Here is a 9,252-nt window from a genome sequence, read left to right as displayed (position 1 = left end):
AACACAGCGGTTATAAACCACAGCGTGCGTCAGTGTTAGAAAATGCTTGGTTAGGGGTGGGGAAAGGCGATGGTTACAGTATTTATATTATATCGGTGATGGAACGTGAACGTGTCCAACCACCACGCCAACCTCCACCACAAAGCACACACTACTTCCTACAATGTTTACCTTTGATGATGTGCAGAATCATCCAGTATTGTATGGTTGCAAGAAAAGGTACATCTGCAGCAGTGAGAGTGCTATTGTATTTTTTTATGCTTATTTTATTATCTTAACGTTTTTTTGTTTTTGTTTTTTCAGGCGTTTTTGCCAGGGCAGAGGAGGTATGACAGGAAATGGCAAGGGAGAATGGGGGAAACAGAAACGCAGTGAATGATTATACTGGTTGAGAGTCAAACCAGTGATCTCCCATAGAGCCCATATGAGATATATTTATGATATGATGTTCCATATACATCATTCAAGACTATACAGTAAGAATTAAAATGTATTTAAAATGTAATGAATGTAATTCCAAAGGGTTCACTTTTGTCACTTTGCGTGGGGTCTTTAAGATTGTGGCATCCAAATTCATAATTGAAAAGGACCAAAAGATGTTGCTGAGCTGTCTTTATGTGGAAGAGGGTCAGTGGAAGCACACCTGACAGATGCTGCTACTGGAAATGGAAGAATATGAGTGAGGATTGCCCCCGCCAGTCTCATCACCTCTCTGTGTGTCTGTCAGCACACGAGCCCTCTGCTGCGATCTTATCTCTCAATTTCTGCACCCAGCACATTCCTGTTAACCACACACATGCATGCATGCACACACGCACCTGCGTATTAAATTCAAAACATCTCGAAATGAAGCACTGCTGGGCTCACAGCGGCTCCTACATCACTCTCAGTCATGACTTAATGGGCCACATTTTTCTTGCTGAAAGTACAAATAACATTTTAAAATCATAAACTCTGAACACTTTGTAGCCAGAGCCACTTTGTCGGATGATGAGGAATTGCTTTTGCTGCATCCCATATTTCATATATTTCATTGAAATCATTTTGCACACGCAAACCCATCATATTCACACGCCCGCTTTCTCACACAAACACTGCGCTCTCATTCGCTGAGCTCTCTGAAGAACAAATGAATCTCTAACACTCATAAAGAGTTTTGAAATTCTTACTCACTGACTCATGTTAGTCTAAGAAATGTCACAGAGCATGAGGTCCACAAAAACATATGTGCGCACCCAGGGGCCATTTTGATGAGTGAGAGCCCTCAAAACTGTAATAACTCTCAGCTACTCCCTATGAATCATTAGGATATCCAGAAACACACGGTATGTACACACAGTGTGTGCATGTGTTCACCCACGGTGTGAGCTCTACGTGCCACAGTGTGTATCAATCATAAAAGTGGCTGACGGGGATTTCGTGGGAATTGCAAAAAGCAGGGTGGACAGCTTTCACTGAAGTGAAACTAACCAACAAGTTTTAATAAAGCAAGTATTCGGACACATCTCACTCACATGCACACTGATCTGAGCTTTATAATGCGTTACAGTGTTATTACGACTCTGTCCTGATAGCAAAATTAAACTTTTGGCCCAACATACTCTAGGGGTCTCAGTCCTGATTCTGGGCCGGTACTTTTTTGGGTAGACTAAGGCAGTTTTTTCTCTTGTATGAGATCAGATCAGATGTTCTGTATGTGTCAGAATTAGTCTGTTGAAGTAGCATCCAGCAGCAGTCGTAATTGGGAGGATCAAGAGACTTCCTGCTGTTAACTTATCAGGACAAAGGGCTGTACTGATTATTGTGGTGGCTTACAATATTACATTATGTAAAGTTATAAAAACTTTAAATCCAAGACAAAACGAAGAAGAGAGATACCTGAATGTGCAAGTGTAAGCTGTCATTTTGGCATTTCCTGTTTCATCAAAGTGACAGCTACCTGACAGGTGCATCAACAGAGTGGGAGTTTGGCAAACTGAATTGTAATCTTGAAAAGTACTTTCCAGTCCATCCCATAAACAAACATCTTTCTCTCTTAATACTCTCCTCTTTGGCTGTCCTCTCCTCTATGCCAACAGAAACATACACGTATACACACAAATACGATACACCTGCACACACACTCATCAGGCTGAAGGTTTTACATGAGAAAAGGTCTCTGCCTCACTCTCCATTTCTGACCCCGTGCCCTAAACAAATCCTGAATTAATTAAAAAGGGAAATCCCAATAGTCCTCAGGCACACACACACTCTCTCTCACTCTCTCTCTCTCTCTCTCACACACACACACACACACACACACACACACACACACAGATTGAATGTCTCTCACCCTCATGCAGTGGTAAGGGATTAGTGGAGCTTGTTCAATGATGGGAGTGTTTCCAGGTTGACGGAGAGTGACGGAGCTCAAGCAGCCTTGGCTCAACCATTAGCAGGAACTTTGCTGTCGAGACTGTAGACGGTGTATTTATTTGTGCAGTGTATACATGCTCTGTATCATAAAATCAGACGGCTTAATTGAAGTAATTAGTGTTGGACCCAGTCGCACCACCATTATTATTAGTTGGCAAGTGTTCTGATGATATTAAATACATAATGAATTACCAGTCAGATCTGCTGATGACGTGATACTGCTATGTGTGCAGTGGATATGTTGTCTGCACAGTGCACAAACATAATATTCATAACCATGATTATATGAACGTAATGCATCCAAAGTCTTTTGCGCAGTTTTCTTCTAAGCTTTTATGGCTACAAAAGTCATACAATAGAAAAGTTTGTGAATTTAAATCCCTGTTTTATTTGAAATCAACACAAACTGGCAAAACCATGAGAACTAACAACAAAAATCAGAGTAAAGATTATTATGTGGGTGCAGTTTAAAAGTTCATGAAACTGTCCAAAACGGTTGTAACAAAAACAAATGTAAGTTAGTACATGTTAATCTCCCACACTCATTCATCCATATTTTAAGGAAGACCATGTGACTGTCACCTAATTTAGCTATATGTTTTCAGTATTTTTAGCAGCTCCAGTTTTAAAGAACCTCACATCCCAATTGTCACTCTGCCGTTAGGCCTTGTGTGGCTGTTGTGTGCGCTTTTCTCTCCTGTCTCCAGGTTCAACTCCTCCCCTCTCCTACTGCAGTGGGTGGTAACTGCTCGCACCTGTGATCAGTTACACTGTAAAAAATGTCCGTAGAAATTACGGTAAAAAACTGTCAAATAGCAACAGTAAAATACCGTAAAATCAAAAATAGTATATCACTGTAGTAAATACACTGAATTACCGTAAATCAAGATACAGTAAATAACTTTAAATTTTACGGTCTTACTAAGTAGAAAATATGGAATTTTACTGTGAATGTTGTAAAAAGTTTGCAAAATTCACGGTAAAATACCATAATGTCACAAGCGTGTAATTACCCTAAAATTGACGGTATCATTCTGTCTGAATTACAGATTTTGCTGGTGTTTACGTTTAAATTTACGGTACACAACCATTAAATCATACCATCATTTCTATAGAAAGTAGAATGTTAAAAAGTATGGTAGGGCAATACATCAGGACAGGCTGTGGTCACGTGGGCATTGTTCGGGTCGATGCGAAGCACTTAATGCAATAGAAAAACTACATGTTGTCAAAACACAGTGAATTAAGATAAGATTAAGATACTAAGTCAAAATAACATGTAATAGCCTATATGTAATATATATTTCAGAATAAATGTGCAAACATGGAGTTTAGACATATATATTTTTTAAAATACAAACATCTCTATTGTACAATTTAGTCTCCATAACATACACACAGTAAAAAAAAAACAAAAAAAACAAAAGAAGTTTGAGTCAGCTCCATAGACTGTAAAAAGAATGGACGTAGCGTCCGTGACGTCACCCATTGGTTTTGGGGAGTCGTTTTTGTGACTCAAATATGGCGGCCTGAACAGCGCCATGTTGGATTGGCCGGCCGAGAACCCGCCCACTGGCCTCGAAGCAGCCTGTCCACGGAGCTGCTCGGACCTGTCACTCAACGTTTCCGCGCCCTGATTGGCCAGAATTTTAACCTAATAACAGTAAAACTATAGAGTTAAAAAAAAATTCACCCCCCTCAGAGTGTGTGCGGGGGTAGAAACTATCGATTGAGACGAAAAAACGTTCTGACACCAGGCTTTTAACATGTTTACTGAGGATGTAAAGTCAGTGATTTTAACACGGGGGTCTATGGGGAATGCTCCCTTCTGACACCAGCCCCCAGAGGAATCCGAGGGGATTGCAGTTTTTTGAACGCGGAAGTGAGCTTCACTTCTCAGACCGACAACTGCCCCCTTGGTCAGCTCTGGCTTGGGTGACCCACAGGTGACCCAGCAGCGAGTAACCATAGTAACCCATTTGTTGGGTCAACGGTTGGTTTGCTGCGCGCCACCAAGATCCGTTATTTTTGGCCGGAGCGCCGTTACAACCTGGTTACAACCAAGCTGCTCTGTGGTCAGCCAAAGACGACATAAGTAAAGTGGATTAATTTTATTTTTGATGGAAATGCCCCAGCTTCAGTCTGCAAAAAAGTCTGACTGCTTCAGCAACGAGTGTCGGTGGATCGGACTGGACTTTCTCAGGTTGGATCGATACCAACTGTCCGTGGAAAAGCTACAGATGAACTGTAAGTATTTAAAAATAAGCATGGTTTGTGTTACTTTGGCCGTTTAGCACATGAGCTAGGCTAACGCTAACGATGGCTAGGCTAACGCTAACGACCGTTATCGATTGTTATGCTAATACAGCTAACGGTCGTTATGCTAACGCAAACGGTCGATCGTTAAGCTAATAACGCTGACTACTATAGCATGAGACTGTAGCATGAGAGACAGGACCTGAGAGTAACCAGAGTTTTTGTGTTTTCTAATCAGAGTAAAGTATGTGGAAGCTAGCACATGGAGATAGACGGTCTGAAGAGGAGCCTTGCTCTCATGGAGGTGCAGAAGTTCCTAATGGAGGCCAACATCATTACTGTTAAGGTAAAGTTATGTGTTAAGTTACTGTGTTTGTGTGGAAGAGGGAAAATACACCAGCCTAAAACTGCCTTGTTCAGATATCCATGTAGTTACTTCTGTCCATTATCATTATTACTGAAGTGTTACATGAGTTCATTTTGTGTTCAACATATATATTTGTACAGAACCATCCCATCCTTAGTTGTACACATTTTTAACACTACAAAATCATTTTACCTTCTCCTCAGCATGGTGCAGCTGGAGAATGCAAGGCAGCCTACTTTGCAGGAATGTGGCATGGCCAGTACATCTTCAGCGTTATCAACACTCAGCTTCAGTGAGTACATTTAAATTGATAGGCTTCTGAACTGGTGCTGCCATTAAATGTTTTTGTTTCTTCATACCTGTCAAATATTTACATGGCCACATCAATAATTATGTCTCCCATTTATGTCTACTACCCTATTATCTGGAGTTCCTTAAGGATAAATCCTCGGAACTATCCTTAAAAAAAACATCAAAATCACTGATTCAATGTCAAATCCAAAGGATTGTGTGTTTTCAGCTGTAGCCTCCACAGTTTCTCCCTCAATCTCTCTTAATCTATTAGATCTGCTAAATCTGTTAACTGTTTTAAGCGCCTCCTGAAATCATATTTATTGGTTGGCCTTTCTATTAGATTTTTTAAACCTACTCTTCATTCACCATTTATTTTTTTTATGTTCCAACTTTTATTAATGTTTTGTTTGTTGTTGTTGTTGCTGCAGGAAGCACTTTGCAACAGTGTGCTATATAATAATAATTATCATTATCATTAACAATGTTTTCTTTGTTGTCTTTCTTTGTCTGGTTGCAGAGAGGTTCATGCCAGTCCACAGTAAACACCTGATTGAAGACTGCTGGTGAATTTTCAAGCAGGAATGATGACAACACCTGCCCAAAGTTCCAGTTTCTTCAACATTGTACCATGTCTGAATGAGACTCTGTCCCACCTGTCTTCAGTCAAGTCTGGACCCAATGACTCAAACACCAGTCTTGTCAAGGCTAATTAGAGGTAAGCAATGGTTTATGTCAGTGTAGCAAATGAGTAGATGCAAGCACAACTCAAACTTCACTCAATCGATCTCCCACAAGTGCACGGTGCCAACAGCTTCATACAAACATACAGTAGAAAAAAATCAGTATTACAGACAGGATTCAGGATTTAGGCTGCAATTCGACAAGGGTGAAACAAATACTGATGATCATTTAGTCCTGAAAAGTGACAGTTTCTACCTTTCACACTAATACAATAAAATAAATGAAATACTCCTGATGACCTGCAAAACTATATTCCAGAGTGCTGGTTTCATTCTATGTATAGCTCATTGGAGCTCAGTTTAACAACAGAAGGCTGAATTTATCTCTGTAGGCACCATGCTCAGGCACTGCATCAATCTAACCTTTGCTTTGTTTCTGTTTTCTGGCTGCAGAGAGGATCATGCCAGTCTACAGTGGACACCAAATGGACAATATATGAGTCTTCAAGCAGAACTGGTGACTGCTGGATGCTTTAAGTTCCAGTTTCTTGAACACCATGTATATGTTAAGAGCCCTCTTCAGCCAAGTCTGGACTCAGTGACTCATTAGTGTTGATCAACACAGGGCAAACGGCTCCTTTTTTCATTATGTTTATTTCTTCTATCATGGACTATCCTTCTTCATATGTATGGACACACACTGTCTTTTCAAGATGTCAACACTGCCTTGTGAGTATACTGGACAAGTTCTGTTTTCACAGAGAATGTGTATATGCAAAGAGAGGTTCTTAAAGTTTATCAATTATAGTCTGTACTTTGGTTTACAATGGGCTTAAAGGACAATTCCAGGCAAATTCAACTCGGGGGTGTATTTTCCTATAATTTTAGGTCTAAAAGAAGGAATCTGAAGATTTTCAGTTTAATCGCTCCCGTTTTGCGGTAGTTGCGTCTGTCCCCGCATCGCCACGGCAGCGATGAATGGGAGTGGATGTAAGTTCCGCTGTTTAGGCTGTTTCCAGCCCTCAAAGCCGCAAATTTTTCCCACAGACAGCGTCAGATGGCTACTCAAACATGCACCGAGAAGTTTAAGCAAGCAAGCCGACATGTTTGTAAAACTAGATCTAATTCAAAGTCTCCCGGAGTCTCGCGCGAGACCCAGTTGCCGTGCTCGGTGTGTTCCGGTGCAGTAGGAAAGCTACAGTTTGTGTCATAAACACAGGAATATCAACTCTTTACTTGCTTCAAGTAAAAAAAAACTTCTCGGCGCATGTTTGAGTAGCCACCTGACGCTGTCTGTGGAAAAAAATGTACACTTGAAGCAAGTCAAGAGTTGGTATTCCTGTGTTTATGACACAAACGATAGCTCCAACTGCACCTGAATACACCAGCACTGCAACTTCGGGCTCGCGCAAGACTCTGGGAGACTTTGAATTAGATCTAGTTTTACAAACATGTCGGCTTGCTTGAAAAAAAAAATTGCGGCTTTGAGGGCTGTAAACAGCCTAAACAGCGGAACTTACATCCACTCCCATTCATTGCTGCCGTGGCGATGCGGGGACAGACGCAACTACCGCAAAACAGGAGTGATTAAACTGAAAATCTTCAGATTCCTTCTTTTAGACCTAAAATGATAGGAAAATACACCCCCGAGTTGAATTCGCCTGGAATTGTCCTTTAATTGGTCATTTCCTTTATAATTTACCATTTGCATTTGCTGACTGTAAAATCTACGCCAACAAACTGTAATTCCATTATGTGCTGTACCGTATTTTTTACGGTGAAATTCTGGCAACCACAGCTGCCAGTATTTTACCGTGAATTTTGCAATAAAATACCGTACTATATCTTACAGTTTTACCGTGTTTTTTCACTGATGGACTGTAATTAGGTTTACAGTATATCCGTTATTTTTAAAAGAATTTACCGTAAACAGGTTTATATTATAACCGTTATTTTTACAGCAAATTACCGTAAACAAATAACAGTTCTCTACTGTGAAATTTACGGTTGTCAAAACAGCATACCGTAATGTGTAATACATTGTGACCGTATTTTCTACGGTAAAATTCTGGCAACCACAGCTGCCAGTATTTTACCGTAAATTCTACGGAATTTTTCTTACAGTGTACCAACCATGCAGGTCCCACAAAGAAGCCTTTTGGAGACTGCCTTGATCATGTGCTGTGTGTGTGTTTGGTGGTGTACCAGTGTCGATCGGCCTCGCGCTTGGGGAGCTCGTTTTTGGTTGTTATTATTGTGGAAGCCATGGCCACTGTTTTTGTTTTTGACAAATAAACCTTAAGAATGATACCCGTCCATTTTCCTCCCTTTTAAAAAAAAAAAAAAACAGTTATTTTGTTAGGTTGTGTCTGTCATCCCCTGGGCAGCAACCAGGAATGTAATACCACATGACAACAAGGCTGACAATGCAGCTCTACCCAGTTCCATAGCACATAACCAAACAACCTATAAACATCAAATATAGCCTGTTTGATATTTATAAAATGCTGATTGCCAGACCTGTCCACTCACCGTATTTGCACCTTCCTATCACCACACAAACCTGGATGTAGTGTCAAAGCTGAATTAGAAAAATGTGCCTTTGCGTCTGCTCCGCTCTTATTATGAAATGATTTTGTCCTGGTGGGTTGAACCTGATGATGACGGATGTTGTGGCAGACTGAGTGAGGGTCTGCCTCTGCTTTGTTTAGTCAAGATGAAAATAGCTTTGGCCTGTGATCCTGTTGGTCTCAGATTGGACTTTTCCTTAAGGGGCAATTATGTGGATGAATGTACTTTGCTCTCTGTATAATGGGATTGTGGTTGTGTTTTGATTACATATATGCATTCATCTTTTAGTGACATGGTTTTGGCCCATTTTTCACTCTGTATTGATTTTTTTTATGTATATATTATGGTCTTAAACCTTTTTTGTTTTTTACCACATTGGAGTCACTGTTTCTCATTTTGCAGAGTTTCAATGTGTTAAAGAGCTTTGACAAGCTTTGTCAATCAGCAATAAACCTAAATAAACATATTAAGATGAAAACTCATCAATCAGTGTGATTGGTCTGAAATGACTTGTTTGTTCCTGTGGTGTTTTATAAGGAAGTTACGAGGAACTGGGAATCAATGAACGGCTGTAATCAACTTCTCATCTCGTCTTGTTGTTCTGACGCCGGAGTTAAACAAAATCACATCTGTGGGAAATCAGGGAAGTGAGGAAACCCAACTGGTTGT

General features: G+C 40.4%; 1 long non-coding RNA gene across 2 annotated transcripts; it reads left to right on the top strand.

Moving 5' to 3' along the window:
• Positions 1-4,381: 4,381 nt before the first annotated feature.
• LOC146987276 (uncharacterized) lies at positions 4,382-7,068 on the top strand. Of its 2 annotated transcripts, XR_015035921.1 has the most exons (5): positions 4,382-4,662; positions 4,910-5,017; positions 5,242-5,330; positions 5,850-6,047; positions 6,466-7,068. It is a non-coding gene; the product is annotated as an uncharacterized LOC146987276 (long non-coding RNA). The 2 variants fall into 2 exon arrangements; XR_015035920.1 differs by lacking the exon at positions 4,382-4,662 and having other exon boundaries at positions 4,792-5,017; positions 6,466-7,066.
• The last annotated feature ends 2,184 nt before the right edge of the window (positions 7,069-9,252 follow it).

The sequence above is a fragment of the Trachurus japonicus genome, chromosome 5 (genome assembly GCF_045865225.1).
Source record: "Trachurus japonicus isolate A0001 chromosome 5, Traja_1.0".
Classification (NCBI taxonomy): domain Eukaryota; kingdom Metazoa; phylum Chordata; class Actinopteri; order Carangiformes; family Carangidae; genus Trachurus; species Trachurus japonicus.
Note: the sequence above shows the minus strand (reverse complement) of the source record. Positions and strands in the feature narration are given on the sequence as shown.